At 36.8% G+C, this 19,289-nt stretch overlaps 1 long non-coding RNA gene across 1 annotated transcript in view; it reads right to left on the bottom strand.

Moving 5' to 3' along the window:
* The window catches only part of LOC307186940, a 73,924-nt gene that overhangs the window by 30,223 nt on the left and 24,412 nt on the right, over nucleotides 1-19,289 (bottom strand). The window contains exon 2 of the long non-coding RNA XR_013828514.1: nucleotides 17,465-17,600. This is a non-coding gene — a long non-coding RNA (uncharacterized lncRNA). The remainder of the gene's footprint in view (nucleotides 1-17,464; nucleotides 17,601-19,289) is intronic.

Below are 19,289 nucleotides of genomic sequence, written 5' to 3'. Positions count from 1 at the left end.
CCACTATCAAAATGTTCTGTGCTTTGTATAGAAACATCTCTGTCATCCAGAAGCTTACCCATTGGAGGTCCCAAAACAATTATAAAATTGAATGTTTGTATGTTTCTTTAATAAGAACTAACAGTTACTGGGAGCCTAGTATACATGGGAATTCTTCTAAATTTCATATACGTACTAACACTTTTAATTCTAAAAACATCCCTTATATGTAAGAATGTTATTTTCTCCACATTATGGATGAGGACACTTAAGCTCAAAAAAGGTGAATTATCTACCCAAGAATTATCTACACAGCTCTCCAAGTCCTGCCACTTAACTCTGAGCTACTGTGCCAGATTTTCTACTTTTATATATACAAATATATGATAATATTTTCCCATAATCCTTGCAATATCCCTATGAGGGAATCAAAGCAGGTTTACCCCCATTTTACAGCTAGGAAAACCTTTGAAAGAGGTTTTGGAGAATAGTACTGCCCACCCCACCCCCCAGGTAGTTACTGGCACAGTCAGAAATCAAGAGTCCCAACTAAATAGTTTAAAACTTCCTTTTTCCACAGCATTAAGCTATAATATCTAGAAATCTGCTTTTCCTATTAAGAAAGTCAGTTAGGTCAATGTCATGAGATTTAGTGAGGAAAAACTAATAAAATGTGATTGTAAAATCCTAAGTTGCTGAACAATGCAGTCTGCAGTGCTTTCCCTTGTTGGTATGTATTCTAGAAATAAACAAATCAGTGAGGCAGGGGTTTCCCTGGTGGTACAGTGGTTAAGAATCCGCCTGCCATTTCAGGGGACATGGGTTTGAGCCCTGGTCTGGGAAGATCCCACATGCCACGGAGCAACTAAGCCCGTGCGTCGCAACTACTGAGCTTGCGCGCCTAGAGACCGTGCTCCGCAACAAGAGAAGCCACCGCAATGAGAATCCCACACACTGCAATGAAGAGTTGCCCTCGCTAGCCGCAACTAGAGAAAGCCCACATGCAGGAACAAAGATCCAATGCAGCCAAATATATAAATAAATTTATTAAAAAAAAAATCAGAGAGGCATCCTGTCCTGTGTTTGTTTGTGGAAGGGAGGGAGGCAAAAGCAGTGATCCATTATGCATTGTTTTCCAGAGTAGGACACAGATCAGCCAGCAGTGCCACAGCCAGATTTTAAATATTCATGATGTTGTGGGTGGCTGCCCAGAATAGATTGCACTCCAGGGAAAGGCATCCCACACTTTCTTGTCACAAGGTACACTATAACTGCACAGAGTCAGAGACTACAACACCCTCCAAAGGGGGAAACCCTGGCCTCCTTAACACAGTCTTTGGTAGTTTCTGCTCAGAAATAGCAGCAAAGCCTGGGAGAGATAGTCTGATGGAATCTGCAAAGGAATTTCTTTTTCATGGAGCTGGGGAGATGATGGAATTAATGTTTTACACTGGGCTTTTTGCCTATGATTCTCATCTGCTTTGCCTGTAAGTCTAATGCAGCTGTTTCAGAACAGCTTCAGTAGTAAGGCCAATGTTCATGACAGTTTCTCAAACATTGCTCCAGATATTACTTTTTTGATTATTATGATTATTTTGTTATTTTTCCTAAAGGAAATTGCATTTCTAAAAGAATGCATTTGGGTCCAAACAACAGTAACTCCAAGAAAAAAAAGTCCTTATGAGTATTTTATAAGAACTCAGAGAATTCCAGTTTGCTCAAGCAAGGTGGATTATTCTTAAAGAAACACCTATATTCTAAGACCATGCAAATAAGGAAGATCAGAAAAGGTTCCTATAATATACTAACTTCCCAAAGACAGATCAGATATCTTAAGTATGTTTTCAAATTTATTGATTGCAACACACAGTAGTAAAAAATACATTTAAATCTGAACAACAAAGAGAAGAGTGGGTTTGGGTCTCCCTTTGGCAAGAAGAAGAAAAGTTAGAGAGGAGAAAGAAACGTTTTTTTAGTTTTTTTTTTTTTCACAAAACAATACTACCATTATTATGCATAATGCACCCAATAGTTTCTATCCTATTTTATTCCATTTTATTCTCTTTAATTCTACTTTTTCAAAGTATTGGTCATAATCCCTTAAATTGATTGCATGGTCCACCACTCAGTCTCAATCTGCAATTTCAAAGAGTTTTAAAGAATTCAAGTGAAATAACTAAAAAGCTGAATACATGTGAAAGATGTGTACACATTTCTCTATAGGATACATATTCCTGGAAAAGAAGCAAGTGTCAAAGTTTGCTTCTACCCAGAGTACATCAGTATAGCCCTAGAAGACTGAGGTTTTATTCATACAACTTTTCAGGGTATAGGCATCAGGGAATAAAGCCAAGTGCTAGAAACAAGTGGCAACAGATGTTTATAAAAAGGCAAAAAAAAAAAAAGAACTTCAGATATTGGCTTTTTTTTCAGACACAGACTACAGTAAAAGAACATTTGAAAATAATCATTCCAAATTTCTAGAAGTTAAATATATAATAAATATAATTTCAAAATTTACTGGGTAAATTAACTAGAATATTAGACACAGCTGAAGACAGAATCAGTGAACTAAAAGATAGATCCAAAGAAAGGATCCAGAATACAGCCAGAGAGTAAAAATTAAGCTGGAAAATATGAGAGATTAAGAGACATGGATGTTAAAGTGTAGAGATCTAATACATATAATCAGAGTTTCATTTCAGAAGATGAATAAAGGAATGGAGAAAAGGCAATATTTGAAGAAATAATGGCTGACCATTTCCTGCTGACGTAAAAAAAAAATCCTGTCATCAATTCTTCAAATATTGGGTCCACAGATTCAAGAGCCCCAAGAAATATATATATATATAATAAAATCTATCCCTAGACACAGCAAAGTAAAATCTAACAAAGAGAAGACAAATGGAGTGATTAAAAAAGGGGTTACATCTAAAATAAAGGACTATAACAAACAATAGTTACACTATTTAATTTTGAGGAAGAGCAGGCTAGAACAAAAATTCTGAATAACAGTAGAATGGGAGTTGGAAGAGGGTCATTAGACTTAAAGTGTTCTTGGACAATTAATGTGTTTAGGGACATTGGTGTTAGATTTTTGTTAGGTTTTGTAGACACATGCAAAGGTAATGAGGTAATCTCTAAAATAACAGGTAGTGAGTACATAACTTCCAAAAATAGGCAAGAATTCAAACGTTTCAAGGAAGACATGAAAGAAGGTAGAAAAAGGCAATTAAAAGCAAGATATATGATATTATGACATGGAAATTTGGTATAAATGAATCCAGATATATGAGAATCAAATGTGAACAGGCTTTTGATGGATTAAATATTGTTACAAATTATTTATTACTCTCTCTTTGAAAGATGGCTTTATTTCCCCTCCCATTGAATCTGGGCTGGCTCTAAGGCTGCTTAAACAATAGAGGCAGCAGAAGATACATTTTGCAAATTCCAAGCTTAGCCTTTCAGAGAACTATCAGCTCTCATTTCCTCCTCCCTGAAACACTCATAATTGGAATGCTTCTGTGCAAAGCCCAATTGCTGGTGTGAACAGCCCAAGCAGCAGGAAGAGGTCCAGTGCAGACTGTGGTCTGAGATAAATCTTACCTACCTGACAATCACATGAATGAGCCTTCTTGGATGTTCTAGCCCAGAGGAGCCCCCCAGGTGATTTTGTACAATCAGTGTCATGTGGAGCAGAAGAGCTGCCTAGGTGAGCCCAGTAAACACACAGAATGATAGGAGATGATAAAATGTGGCAGAGTAAGATTTCAAACCCACAACATGTGATTGTAGATCCCAAGCTCTTAACCTCCGTGCATGCTGTGTCTCATCATTTAGTGAGCACGTAATATATGCCAGGCTCTGTTCTAAGGTCTTTACACTCTTAATGAGAATACCTTACTACTTTCTCTGGAAGAAAATGAGATAAAATTTTTAAACAGAGAAATATATACTACATCAATGCTAATCAAAAGCAAGCTAGAGTAGCCTGGATAACAACATAGGCTGTAAAGAAAAAAGCATTGCCAGAGGCCAAGGAGAACATTATGGAATGACAAAAGTTTCAATAAATCAAGAAAATGTGATAATTTTAAATTCAAAATCACCTAATAACACAGCCTCAAATAATTTATACCTGATACCAATAAATTAAAAAACCCAGCATCATAGAGTGAGATTTTTAACATAGTTATTTCAGTAGTGCATACATCAAGCAGAAAAAATTTCAGTCAAGCAACAGAAGATTCAAAAGTACAATAAAAAATTAAACTTTATATAATTTACATATAGAGAATATTGCACCAAACAAACTGGAAATTATGCACTCTTTTCAAGCTTATACTGAACATAATAAAGATTGGTCATGTGTTAGTTAAGAAATTTCAAAAACTTGGTAGATTTTAGATAATATTTTCTGACCACAATGCAATAAAGACAGAAATCAATAGCACAAACACAACTAGGAGAAACCCCATATATTTGGCCACTCCTATTCATGAACAGGGAAGCAAAAGCCTAAAAAAAAACCCACAAAAAACAAGCAAGCTGAATCCAATAATGTATAAAACATTAATACATTAAGACTAAAATGGATTTAACACAATAATGCAAAATTGGTTTCATGTACTATCTCATTCTACTGGGTTAATGTAGCCATTATATACTCCTATTAATTAACTCATATTTTTCCTGGCAGAAATTACTTAAATTCTTGAATCATCTGTCTTGTCACCTATAAAATGGTGAATTAGCTCTATTATATCTCTATCTCAAATGATAAAGGGGATCAAACGAAAATAAGTTCAATGATTGTAAATGTGGTTTGTAAACTGAAAACATTGTAATAATAAGATGAATTATTTTATTATGCACAAAAAGATTTTTCATAGATGTAAATATATAGTTGTAAAACATTGATATTTTCTACTGTTTATGACTATATTGTATAAATATACTGTAGTGCTATCTATTTTAATGATAATGAACATTTGGGTTATATCAAGTATTTTATTTAACTGCTTCACACAATGTTACTATGAGCATTATTGTCCACATCTCTAAGTGTACATGGGAAAAACTTTACCTAGTTTTTACTCCTAGGAGTGAAATAATTGTGTTAAAAGTTGGTACATTTTAGATATACTAAGAAATTCCCAACTAAGGAGTGTGTGTCTACATTCCCATCTGCAGTGTTTGAGGCTTCCTCAATGTTGTATTACATTCTCAAAATTTAAGATACAACCCAGCTTCTAAAGTTTTGTTACTGTGATTGATTTAAAATGGTTTCCTGAGGTTCCCTGGTTACCAGTAAGATTAAGTGTATTTCCTTTTTATTGATATTTATTGTTCATTTATTTTCTCTTCTGTGAAGTGCCTCTTCATGTCTTAAGCCTGTTTTATTTTTAATCATTTCTTATTAAAATTGATAGGTACAAAACAATATTAAACAATACACCTGAGATATAAAGAATGACAATACAATGAACAGTCTTCCAATTTAAAGAAAAGTAAATTGCCTTTGAATCTCCTGTGTATCCTTCCTGATCCCATTACCCTTTCTCATCCATGAATGTAATGGCAAAATTAAATCGTGCACTTATTAGGTTGTTTTTAGTTTATCACTTTCCTGTATTATTTTTACATGGTTTTACTGCATATATGTATATGTGTGTTATAAAATTTTCTTCTCACCCTCATATTCAATAACACTTTTTCTGTTAGCATTATTTGGACTAGTCAGCATTACTCAGGAGAGTGATTCAACAGCATTAAATAAAAAGCTGCAGCTACTCACCTTCAGCAGATTACATAGAACTGCTTTTGAGAGAAGCTGCTTAATTGCAAATTGTCACCTGCAATTCAAAGTACCAGCAACGTTGACTTTCAATTTTGGGGCTATGTTTGAACTGACTAGGTGTTTTAATCTCACTCTCCTCTTTGTATTTAATATGATGTTAATCCCCTGACAACAGAGCTGTTCACACAGTGTGAGTTCTGACTGATGTCAAATAAGGAAAAGCTCTAGGAAAAAACCTTTTCAGTGAGCTTCTAGACAGGTCAAATAGTGATGCTTCTCTGGGGATGGGGCTTTGGGGGATTTTTAAACCTGTTCTATCTCCTCCTGTGGCTGCTAGGCTGCTGGTAATGCTGTTGATCTTCAAAGCTGCCATAAATTTGGGGAAAGGGGACAGAATTAGGGCAAGTTAAAAACACCACAAAGCTCAGTGTTACTACTGAAATACAGCTGTTTTTCTTGAATAACACTTTGGAATGTCTCAAGCTTCATTAATTTCCAGAATTCTGAAAAAGTAGTTTTGACAGCTTTTGCCAATGTTCTCATTGCTTTTATGGAGAAGCAGATTTTCTGAGGTCCTTAATCTGCTGTTCCAGAGTGCTTCTATCCTTGATGAGATTTAAAGCCCCCTAGTCAGGGTTATGACTAATCTAGATTCCCCACAAGCTTTTTCCCTTTAGGTACCACTTGCTAACCTTATGCTTATTCTTCACTCTGGGATTTCATTTTGTCGGTTTCAAGGAAGAGAATTTTTAAAAATTTCTCTTTAACCTGCAAATCCATGTATTTCATATGAGAAGGTACTTTTACACATGAATTCTATACACAATATTGAACAAATGTGTAAAAACACTTTTTAAAATGATGGCAAGAATTTGGTAGAAGATCAAGAACAAAATGTAGTATTTCCAAACACTCCAAAGGTGGTAAGAGATGAGATCCATAACAAAGGTGATAGCATAATTCTTGGTCAGGAAAAAAGTCAACTCTTCTAATACAATGGAAATACAGAATGGGAATAGGAATGGCAGAATACCAGGAAGTCTAGGATTGAGGGGAAAGGCAGTTAAGGAAGATCTTGTTTTATGATTTTTTTTTTTTTTTTCTGTGAAGGGAATGTAGAAAAATGTTTGAAATGGTAGAATATGTTCTTGAAAAATATGAAGCCATGTTGAAAAGACAAATGTAGAGGATGGAGGGAGAAATCCAAGGATTCAGGGAATAATATTTTCAGCTTTGAGAATGTAGTAAGAGTAGAGATCATGAATCTCTAATGCCAATGATCTGCACCACTGTGTGATTTAATACAACACTGGAATGCCATCAGCTGAGGCTAAAGCCATGTGAAATCCCTTCCTTTTCCACAAATACATTATGCCATTATGCTCTTTTATACCTTTATGCCTTGTGTAATGCCATTCTCCAGTTGTCTACAATATAGAGCATCTAGTCTTCCTTCATCTCTCATTGCTTCTCTTCAAGGGTGACACTATGCCTTATCTGATTAATGAGTTAAATAAAGAGCTGTAGCCTCCACGCTAACTGTATTTCAGAGCACCCTTCTTGCACATAACTCTACTCTGGTGGAGTATACCCATAGGAATAGGTCTTTCCTGCCTTACATAGAAAGAAGCAGTTCTTATCCTCTTTCTACATCAGTTCTTAGACTGTGATGTGTTTGGATAAATCAATTCATTTAGTAGATTGGTAGTTAAGAAGCACATTTTCATATCTGATCCAAGCTCCATTCTCTAATAAGTCTTTACCAGTATGAAAGGGTAAGTTGATCCCTGTTTTAGTCAGTTCAGGCTGCTGTAACAAATTACCATAGAGTGGGTAGCATATCAATAACAGAAACTTATTTCTTACAGTTCTGGAGGCTGGGAAGTTCAAGATCAAGTTGCCAACTGATTCAGTGTCTAGTGAAAGCCTACTTCCTGATTCTCAGACTGTTTTCTAGCTCTAGCTTTACATGGAGGAAAGGGCAAAAGAGCTCTGTGGGTCTCTTTTACTAAGGGAGCTAATAATATTGATGAGGGTTCCAGCCTAATCACCTTCCAAGTGCCCTACCTCCAAATATTATCACATTAGACATTAATGAATTTGGGGGAGACACAAACATTCAGCCCATAACAATCCCCTTTTTATTATTTCAGGTTATATGTTATTATCATCCTCAAACGCCAGCAGGCATTGTTAATAGAAACTTTAACACATTATTGGTCTTCCCTGTGAACATATTTGTTGCTCTATACTAGATTTTAAGCACCCTGAGTGCAGCAAACATGCTTGTCACTATTGTATATTTAGTACCTAACCAGGTGACCACAATATAGTAGGCAGACTGTAATTGTTGATTGAAATAGAGGGAATTTTCTTTATAACCAGAAAAAAAAAAAAAAGGAAGAATGTAGGTTTCAGAGACAGACTTCCCACTTTCTATTTTTATGAGTTCAATATAAGAAACTGCTGAATGAAGCAATATATTGTAAAAACAAGCTTAAAGGGAAAGGGTAGATAAGCACAAACAATAGATAGATATAGTTTCTTTCCATGACTCTAATAAAGGGTCAGAGTTTGAAGAGCTCTTAAAAATCATGCATTCCAGTTTCAAAAAGAAGTGAAAAATATCTTTACATACTTCTATGTAAATGATTTCTAGGATACATTGAAATGAATAAATAACGGTGGATAAAATTATATATGTTACTGTTTGGATAAGAACTAGGAAATACCAGTATACGTAGGCCTATATTTATATTAACAAGATACGTAATAAAAAATTGGCAAGTAAACATTTAATAATTAGCCTCCAATTAACTTATAAAGGTTCAATTTTCCTTCTCTACAACTTTTGGTTGTTTTATTTTTCCCCCTCAAGCATATGCCTCCCCCTAAAAAGACACTTGTAAAGTCATCTTTTCTGATCAGATTATTATCTACAACAAATGTGTGATCTTCTCCTTGAAGAGTGCAGGTGTTTGCATGTGAAATTTGACACTTGGGTTGCTAGGGTAACAGTCTGCTATATGATAATGAAAAAAAAGAAATGCGTACTAGAGCAAAAAGGTGTGCTGTATGAATAGACCAGCTACAAAGTCTATTTGAAAAAATATGTCTTGTTCTACTATTGAATGAAACACTGGTAAGTTAGGAAATGGGAACTTTTAGGCTCATATTTTTCAGCTTCTCCCTGCATCTCAGGGAGCTTCTTACACGCTACTTGCCTCATGTTCCTAATACCCCTTTGCTTTCTTCTTCACCTCTCAGAAAACCTTGCGCTTGTTTATTTGCTTAAGGTGTGAATAACTGTTTACAGCTTGTAACGTGTAACATTTCTCCCCAAATGATTTTCTTCCATACTGAGAAGACAAAAGAGAATGCACCCTCACACTCTCTGCCTCTCCCCCTGCCAGCCCGGGACTCTCTAAGAGACACTGAAATGATACTTGTTAGTTTGCTCTTTCCCCAAGCCAGATATTTAGTTCTTTGGTTCCCGGATATTACTGCCTGAATATTACTATTCCAAAATCATCCTTTCTGAGTTGGGAATATAGATTTTGAAATCTAGAAAATCGTTTCAAGAGACACACAAAATTATGTAGAAAAATAAATCAACCGAGCCCTAATATCCCACATTTATTATTAGTGACTTGTGTAACCAAGGGCAAGCCGATACGTTTAAAATTTAGTTTTATCTCTGAAATGAGGTAGAAGGTGGAGAAGTTGGATTTAAAATGTTGTTCAGTGTGGTGATTACATCTATTTTCTTGGACTATTTATTTTCATTTCTCTCACTCAAATTTTCATTAAGATATTATGGACTTGATACTTCCAAGTTATTTTCTGTTTTAGCATTTTGTAAGTCACTTTTTACAATAATTTCTTTTTTAATAAAAAAATTAACATGTCATTTGCCCTACATTACACTTGAAAATCAAAGAATGTGTGATATTAGTTCAAGAAAGTTCTGATGGCCCAATGCAGCAAAATTTCAAAGCAGAAGTTGACTTCGGTTACTTTAGAATTCAAAAACCCAATAATACGACAGCAACAAAATACAAAAGAAAATAAATTCATAAATGTGCTGAGATTAGCAGAGGAGGATACAAAAAGTCCAAAATATTTTAGAAGACATTAGATGTAAATAATTGTTTGACATGTGAAATGGAATTAATCAGCGAACAAGAATGCCCTCAGTTCATGCATTGTGCAGTTTCACATCTAGGTCATCTTTGTCATGTTCTGGAACTTTGCATAGATGATTCTTTTTGTCTCAAACATATCCCACCTTTTCTACCTGTTCCTCATTGCTGTTGGAATGAAATAGAATTCAATCCAAATTCTTCACCTCACCTAAAGGTCCTGTAAAAGCTAGCCTCTTTCCAACTCTCCAGGCTCATCTCAAACTTCTCTCTTGCTTCCTAGTTCCAGCCACATCAGCCCTCTTCACACTCTTGTAGATACTAAGTTCTTTACTGTTTTCAACTTTCCGCATAGGCTATTCTTCCTGCCTAGAAGTTTGTTTCCTTCTTTCATTCTTCACCTACTTAACTTTTATTCACCCATCAGGTCTCATTTCATATATCATTGCCTCAGGGAAAATCTCTTCAAATTCATCCCTATATCAGACCAGGGACTCTAGTACATGTTCTTAAAGGATGCTGTATTTTTTCTTTGTAGTTTTTATTACACTTTTTCTAATCATATGCATTTATGTGATTTTTAAAATCAATATCCATCATTCATCGTGAGACTCTAAAATCCATGGAGGCATGGTTATTTTTCCTTGACAAGGGATTGAATCTTTCTTCTAGATACCCCAGCACCTAGCAGAACAACTGACATACCAGTCATCTGATAAACATTTTTTAACGAGTTGTATTAATAGCTTGCAGTTAAAGAAATTATTACCTAATGGGAAAAGCATTGTCACTCTTTCTACCTTCTCATTACAAAAATATACAGTAGGTTGATGTGCCTACAAAATTTCCACACATGTTTTAAAAAAGCTTAATGGCAAATTAAATGAGCCAATATCCATAAACACCTAGATTGGCTCAGTATTCAACACATAACTGGAATTCGCTTCTCATCATCTTCTCTCACACGGTGCAACATAATGAAGGTTTAAATAAACGTCTCTCTTTTCATTGTAATTGCATATAAACTGTTATTAGTAAAGGATTTAAAAAGGTATAATTTAAAACTTCACCTCTCTTCCAATATTTTTCCTACCAAGAAACTAAAGTCATATTCAGAAAGTGATGAAAGAAGTTTGGTCCTCTAACCATTAAACAATTTTAGCAAACAATCTTTGTATGAATATCAATTTCTGTATATTTAAAGATGATCAAATCCACAGGATTTTCATTGTTTACATTTAATTGTTCTCTACTGAAGGCATGAACTAATGAATACACTGAACCTCAGGGTTTCATTTGTGCAAGTATATGCTTTCCTTTGTGATTTTCTTGTGTAAACTGTATATTCGAATGTGTGTGTAACAAACACATTCTCCACGTTAAATGCAAACAAGTATTTCTTTTTTTTTTTTTTTTTTTGCAGTATGCGGGCCTCTCACTGCTGTGGCCTCTCCCGTTGCGGAGCACAGGCTCCGGACGCGCAGGCTCAGCGGCCATGGCTCACGGGCCCAGCCGCTCCGCGGCATGTGGGATCTTCGCGGACCGGGGCATGAACCCGTGTCCCCTGCATCGGCAGGCGGACTCTCAACCACTGCGCCACCAGGGAAGCCCATGAGGAACACTTCTGTTTCCTGGCTTCTTTGTCCAGCCTCCAATACTAGCACCATCTTCTCTCTCTTCCTCAGCTCCATTTTTCTCCTTTCTCTCTATGCCAGCTGAACCTCCTCTATGACCTCAGTTCTCCCGTATTAATTCTCTCCCCAAACCTCCCATTTTTCCTGAAATTCTCCCCATCCGCTTTTCCTGTGAACCTATTAGAACCTGTTTCTTTAAAATTAAGCCTTCTGAGGATCCAGAAGCTAAGCCCTTAAGTTCTCATACTCCTTGGACTAAAGCTGAATTGTGAGCCACAGCCAAAGAATTTCCCAAACTAACTGAAGATCCTCACAGATTTGCTGAAGAACTTAATAGCCATTCGAACTTATCAGTCTGGTTTCTCTGACTTATATCAGCTAGTCCAAATGCGTCAGTAAAATCCAAGCCCAGCATTTGATGAAAACCACTAATTGGAAAAATCCTGAAAGATCTCTAGAATTACAACTGGGAGTCCAGCCTGCTAATTTATTATATGATCAGGCTCAGACAATCCCTAAGTGACTTCATTAGGCAATTCCTATGGCTTTTTCAAAGCCCGTTGATTGGAACAAAATTCAGTCTTGCACACAAAAATCTGAACCTATTCATGACTATCAATACAGACTTAAGATTATTTTAAAGGAAAATTCGATCTTCCTTCAGAAGTTGATTCCAGCTGGGTATGTTTTAACCCAATGTCTATCAATGGGCTGAATTGGGAAATTTTGTTTTAGTAAAAAGGACCGTGATGGGATGGGAAACTATGTCCACTCCAGATTTAGTTAATCTGACAAATCAGCTTTCTCTCACTCTAGATGAGTCACCTAAAGGGAAGACAGCTAAAATTCTTAATCTTCAACTCAACTGAAATTCTTAATCTTCAACTCCAGCAAATGAATGTCCATAAAAGAAACCAAAAGCCACCAAGTTTCTACTATTATTGCAAAGAGTCAGGACATTAGAACAGAGATTGTTACAAATTTAACTGCTTTAGGTGCCTCCAAACTTCTAACCAGCCTTTCCAATGTCTTCTCAATTCTCAGTGACAGGGCTCTGAGGAACTACAAGGGCTCTTCCCAATCCTCCCTTTTAATTGGCTTGGAGAAACATTTCTCCAAGATTGGGGATGAATCTCTTCTAGTTCTAATTAACAGTGAAGCCACACTCTCCAGTGCTTTACCCCACTACCATAAAACAAGCCCTGCCTCAGGGTACTAAGACAATGCAAATAGTGGGGATCTCTAATGAACCTCAAAATATCCCTGTCTCTGAACAGATTCCCTTTTGCTTAGGCCCTTTAAAATATACTCACCCTTTTCTCCTTGGTTCCTTGGCCCCTATCCATTTACTAGACCAAGACATAGTAGAGAAAATAATGCCAGAATTCCTTTCACACAAAAGGGAGAAACATTCTAGAAATTTTACAGCAGTCACCAAAGCAGCCGATCAGGTGAATTAAATGACCCTTCGATATCTTTTACTTGCTCCGTCTCTGGTGGTATTAGATCCGATTCCGGAAACACTAATCATTTGCCCCAATTGAATCAACTACTACTTTCCTTACGGGCAAAATCTTCAACTGATAGAGGCAAAATTTGCAGTGCACCTCCTATCAAGGTTCAAATAGATCCCTCAAAACCTCTTCCCATATTTAATTAATACCCTAAAAGTAAAAAAGCCCTTCAAGGCATAAAACCCATAATAGAAGAATATAAGTCTCCAAGGCTCAAGTCCTCATCATCCCTTGTACTAGTCCATGTAATACTCTTACTTTACAGGTGAGAAAACCTAAGCGCTGAGGTTGAAGGTTTGCCCAGGATCTCTGAGCAATAAACAACGTTACCCCTTGACACCCTGTTGTTCCTAACCCTCATAAGATACTAATATTCACTCCCACTGGAAGCAGATTCTTTACTGTAATTGATTTATGCAGTGCATTCTTTAGTATTCCAGTTGATGAAGCTAGCTGATACCTTTTTTTCCTCACTTGGGGAGAAAAACAGTTCACTTAGACAGTAATGCCTCAGGGTTTTACTGAGAAGCCTTCTTATTTCTCACAAATCCTGAAGGCTGATCTGGATGATATAAAGTTCCCTAGAGGTTCTACTTTGTTGAGGTATGTGAATGATTTGCTTTTTTCAGCTCCTTTTCCTTTTCGAGCCTCCTCCCTGGAAGACAGAATCCGCTAGCTAAAGCTTTTAGCCTTAAAGGGACAAAAGGTCACCAAAGAAAAATTGTAGTCTTTCCAAACCCAGGTTTGATATGTAGTACATCTGATATCAGAACAGGGTTATACCTAGACCCAGATAGGCTTCATGGTGTCCTAAGTTTCCCAAAATCCCAAAGTAAGTGTCAACTGTGAGTTTTTCTAGGGCTAGTTGTTTATTGCTGAAATGGGATTCCAAAGTTCTGTCTTATGGCCAAACCTCTGTATGCTATACAAAAGAACAACAACTTTGAACTAATTTTAAGGGAATTACCAGATTCATAGCCTTCAAGTCCTTAAAGGAGAGTTTGACATCTCAATTATCAGATTCTCTTTTTCCTTTTTGTATATGAAAAGGAAGAGAACACCCTTGGTGTACTCACACAGAACAGGTGGACTATCATCAACCCATGGTGTATTATAACCAGCAACTGGACCCTGCTGGAATAAACCCATTTTTGCTGGAGAAACAACTGGCAGGCTATTAGGTTTTAGGAATACCCCCTTGCTTTCGAGCCATAATGGCCACTGACCTTCCGGGAAAGGCCACCAAGAAAATCATTGTGGCATCTCTTTTTAACCATTGGGTACTTCATGCAGTAGAAGCCCTCCTGAATTCCTGTCAACTCAACATTTTTCAGTCATCTACCTCACCTCCTATGAAGTTCTTTTCTTAACTGCTCTTCACGTAATTCTTTTATGTTGTAATAACTTTAACCCTGCTACTCTCCCCTCCCCCTCCCTACCATCAATTGATTTCTCATGGTTAACTGATGGTTCTTATTTAAAAAGTGACAGTGGCAAATATGGTGCTGGGTATGCTATCACAAATCCTTTTAATGTTGTTTAGGCAACACATTTACCTATGTCTACTTTGGCTCAACAGGCTGAATTACACACTCTCACATGGGCTTGTACTTTAGCCAAGGGCAAAACTGCCAATATTTATACTAATAGCAGATATGCTTTCAGAGTAGCTCATGATTTTGGAATGTTGTAGAAGCAATGTGGCCTCCTTACTTCCAGTGGAAATAAAATTTAAAATGGCCTCATTTCAGGAATTGTGTTATGCAATACTTTTGCCTGTTGCTTTGGCTATTATTAAGGTTCCAGGACATTCTAAACGTGACTCTCTGGAAGCTAAGGAAAATCACCTTGCTGACACCTCCACAAGGGATGCTGCACTTAAAGAAATCAACAGCAGCCAAAACTCTGTCATGGTCCAAAGTGATATTTCCCCAAATCAAAACTTAGAAAAACTAGTTTAAAAAGCTCAATTATTGGCCTCAGAGAAGGAAAATCAAGATCGGAAATTCAACAACTGTTGGTCTGATAAAAGGTAAAAGCTCTGGTTTGGACAAAATAACAGCCCAGTTTTACAGGAAACTCATATTCCCACTAGTCACCACTGTACATGCATGGAGCCATTGGTCTTCTGACAAAATGATCACCTTCATGAATCAATATTGGTGGGAAACATTTACAAGGCTGCAAAAAGTGCATACCTCACTTGTCTCACTTGTCCAAAGTACAACCCAGGAAGCCTGCTCACACTGCTCTTGGACATTTTGAACTGCCTAATGGACCATCTGAGGTCTAGCAAATGGAGTTCATGCAACTTCCTCCATCTCACAGATATAAATATGTTTTAGCCATGATCTGCATGTTTTCACACTGGACTGAAGCCTTCCCTTGCAGACAGGTTACTGTGTCCTCTGTGGCTAAAGTCCTTTTGGAAAAGCTTATCCCTACCTGGGGAACTCCTCTTGAACTTCACAGTGACCATGGAACCCATTTTACTGGTCAGGTGCTTCAACAAGTCTGTGTTGTTTGTCCGGTTTTACAACACTTTCCCTGTTTGTGTGAGGTAACCACCCTCAATTCTCTGGTTTAGTTGAATGCACAAATGACATTAAGAAGACTCTACTGGCGAAATTTGTAGAGGCACTCCTTACACTTAGCTAAAGGCTTTGCTGTTGGTTCCTCTAAATCTTAGATCCACCCCTTTTGGAAGTCATAAACTCTTACCCTTTGAGATGGTCACAGGACACCCAGTGCACTTGGCTCCTGCCTCTTTTGATGCACAACTGACAAAAGGAGAGATGTTTCAATCTTGCAAGGGCCTAATTGGTTCTATTAAAAAAATAACCATGTTTTGCTAGAGCAATCTTTTCACAGTACACTCTCAGGAGATGCATACCTTAAGTATCATACCTTGCAACCTGGAGATTTTGCCTATTAGAAAAGTCACCTCAACAAGTACTATCTTCAACCTGGCTAAAAATGCCCCCATCAGGCACTGCTAACCAACCCTTGTGCCACCAAATTCAAGGAATAGACTCTTGGATTCAAGTGTCTACTCTTAGGTTCTTAGGTGACACACCTAAGAACACACTAAACCCTGATTGGACCTGCACATCATCTGGTGATCTGAAAGTAAAGATTTCTCAGAATCGAAGCAGGTGATACCTGATAAGACAGCTTTCCCAAGATATCTGGACCAGGCCTGTTGGAGTTTGTCTGCCTTTGATGATGACATAATGGTTCAGATGATTTCCAGTGACTATGATCTTGATAAATTATGGACTTTAGAGAAAAGGTGCCTGCGAGTTCTACTCCTCTACTCCTCCATTTTACTCAAATGTGACCACAATAGGTTTCAAATCTGCACACTTTCCCTCCAATGTGACACTATATCTAGGAAAGGCTATTTCTGACATTGAGGGACAAAAAACCCCTGAAACCAGAAAGCCTAACTCTTGATCGGCAATGCTATCAGAAAAAAATCTTGATTAAAATGGGGAAATGTAAAAAATTAATGAACAGAAACCTCAAGTAGATAGAGTCAGGAGACCAGAATGGGGAGCTCTCATGTCCTACAATAGTAGAGCCCAGTAGAAAGAAAAAAGACTTCCTCTTCTTGCCTGGCAACAGCCCAGCCAATAAGAGACGATCGCAACTCAGGCAATGAAAAGCCGTGAACTCTTTGTTTACTATAGCCCTCCCAACTTCCTTTTCCCCTCTTTAAAAGATTCTCCATTTATTTTTGTGGGGAACTTGCATGTGGTTCACCATGTTTGCAGACTCTGAATTGTAATTATGTGTTGATCTGGAATAAACCCATTTTTGCTGAAGAAATAACCGGCAGTTTATTTGTTTCAGGTCAACAGACCAAAGAGCAAAAGGGAAGGCAAGAACTTATTATGTCTCTAAGAGCTTCTGATTATCTGTAGTTGCATCATGTTTGCTCATAATCTATTGGCCAAAGCAAGCTAAACTCCAAGTCAACACATTGGTGATGTAAACTCCTCCCATAGGAGGCACTGGCAATGAACAATTGGTGAGCAAGTATAATCTTCTTACAGAAAAGAAGTTAAGGATTATGAAAAATGTTATCTATCAAAGACTTCTGTCTTGATCACAGATATTTACTTCTCTCATTTCTGCATGCAAAATATTCTATTTATTTTCCCAAGAAAGATACCCTAAAATTTCATCCCATCATGTGCTCAGCTTTGAAATCTAGGACTCATAATAGCTTTTACATCAGATCCACATATAGCTCGTTTTGGTCCAGAGACCTGTAACTAAAAAGATAAGTTTTCCCCTCCCCCCCACACTAATGCATACCTCATGCTAAAACAGGGAAGAAAGACAACTGCTTAGAGGTCACTGGGCAAATATCATTAAACTTCTTACCTTGAAGCTTGGTAATGTGCCCTTGATTGGGCCTGGTCATGCTTCCTATAACTGACTTCACAGCTTATTATTCTCCATGATTCTTTAGTCTCCCTCAGAAGTTTCCTTTCTTTTTCAGTTTCCTCCTTGTCCAAATCTAAAGAATGCAATGAAAAACATGACCTGCTTAGAAATCGAGCAGTTTTTCAGCCTACTTTATTCCTGCAGATGTTTTGAAAACCAATGTTGTTTCACATCAGAAAGTCACAATCTCTCTTAATTCAGGTTTGATTTCAGTCAATTGCTTGCACTATTATCCACATCTACAGTACTTTTCGTATACTGTATCTCTCTATACCAAAAACTTCTTTGTAAGAACACTTTTAATCCCTTCTTCTGGAGCCATGATGTCCAGCTAAAAAGATGTATTAAGGTCCATATTAAACTACAGAGTTATCTTAACAAAGGGAATCGTGGCTATAACATCGATTTGGTTTATGCCTTGAGACTGAGTCTGATTCTTTGAATAATTTCTCTGTTTGTTCTTTAACCTACTGGACATGAGTAGGAGTTGCAAATCTTAGCTTTACAAGATTGAGAATTTCTGGGTTCTTTTTTCCCTTACATCCCTGCCTACAAATGGACCAATTCTTTTCTAAGCACAGGTAGTAGTGCTTATCTTGTAGTACTTGCCTAACACAGCTAGTAAACAAAAACCATAGTAAAATTATGTATCACAAAACCCATTCCCCTAAATCCACAAATTTATTCAGTACATTGTTTGCCTAAGTTCTCTATACCTTAAGTGTACCAAATCTTTACCTCCACTGATATTTATTGACATTTTTTCCACACTCCAAAAACTTTCCATCACTGACCTGCTACACATTTCTAATGATATAGTTTATGGTATTTTGTTAGGGCAGCATTTATTTCTGGTACCACTTTTTGCATAACAGTCAGCTTTGCTATGTAACAAACAGCACCAAAACTTCAGTGATTTACAATAATAAACTTTCTTATTCACAGACTCTGGCTGCTGTGGCTTTTTTTTTGTCTCTGCTCCATATGAGTTTTCATTCCAGGAAACAGGCTGTGGGAGCAGCCTTTGTCTAGAAGAACATTACCTTCCTGAGATTTGAGCAGTTTTCTCAGCCTACTTTATGTGTGTAGATATCTTGAAAACCAGTGATTGTTTCACATCACAAACAGTTGCAATATACCCCTGCTTATAGCAGAGAAAAAGAGTGAGAGGTACAATAGAATTTTTAAGCAGAAGTTAGTGTCTTAATATATAGGTTAGAGTGCCTGATTTTTTTTTTTTTTTTGGTAGACAGTGTTCTTCAGCTACAGAGAATTAGAGAAATCAACAGAAACCTAAATAAATAGAGAAATATTACACATTCATGGATTGGAAGCATCAATATTAATAAAATGTAAAATCTCTTCAAAGTGATCTATAAAGTCAATGAAATTTCAATATAAAGTCTAGAAAACTTGTTTATAGAAATTGAAAAGTTGATTTTAAAAACAGAAATGCAAATGACCTAGAATAGTGAAAGCAATGTGAAAGTAAAGCAAACTTGTATGACCTACGCTACTAGACTTTGAAACTTACAATAATACTATAATAATCAAAACAATGGAGTATTGGCCTAAGGACAGATATATGGATCAATGGAACAAACTAGAATATCCAGAAATAGACCCAAACATGCAGCTGTGTTGATTTTCAAAAAAGATGCCAAGCTAAGAGAATGAGCAACCCTCTTTTGGAGCCTCTTTATCCTCAAAATCATTCTTCAAAATGACCTAATATTCAGGTAAATCTTGAGCAGGAAAAACA

Source organism: Stenella coeruleoalba, assembly GCF_951394435.1.
Source record: "Stenella coeruleoalba genome assembly, chromosome: 5".
Taxonomy (NCBI): domain Eukaryota; kingdom Metazoa; phylum Chordata; class Mammalia; order Artiodactyla; family Delphinidae; genus Stenella; species Stenella coeruleoalba.
Note: the sequence above shows the minus strand (reverse complement) of the source record. Positions and strands in the feature narration are given on the sequence as shown.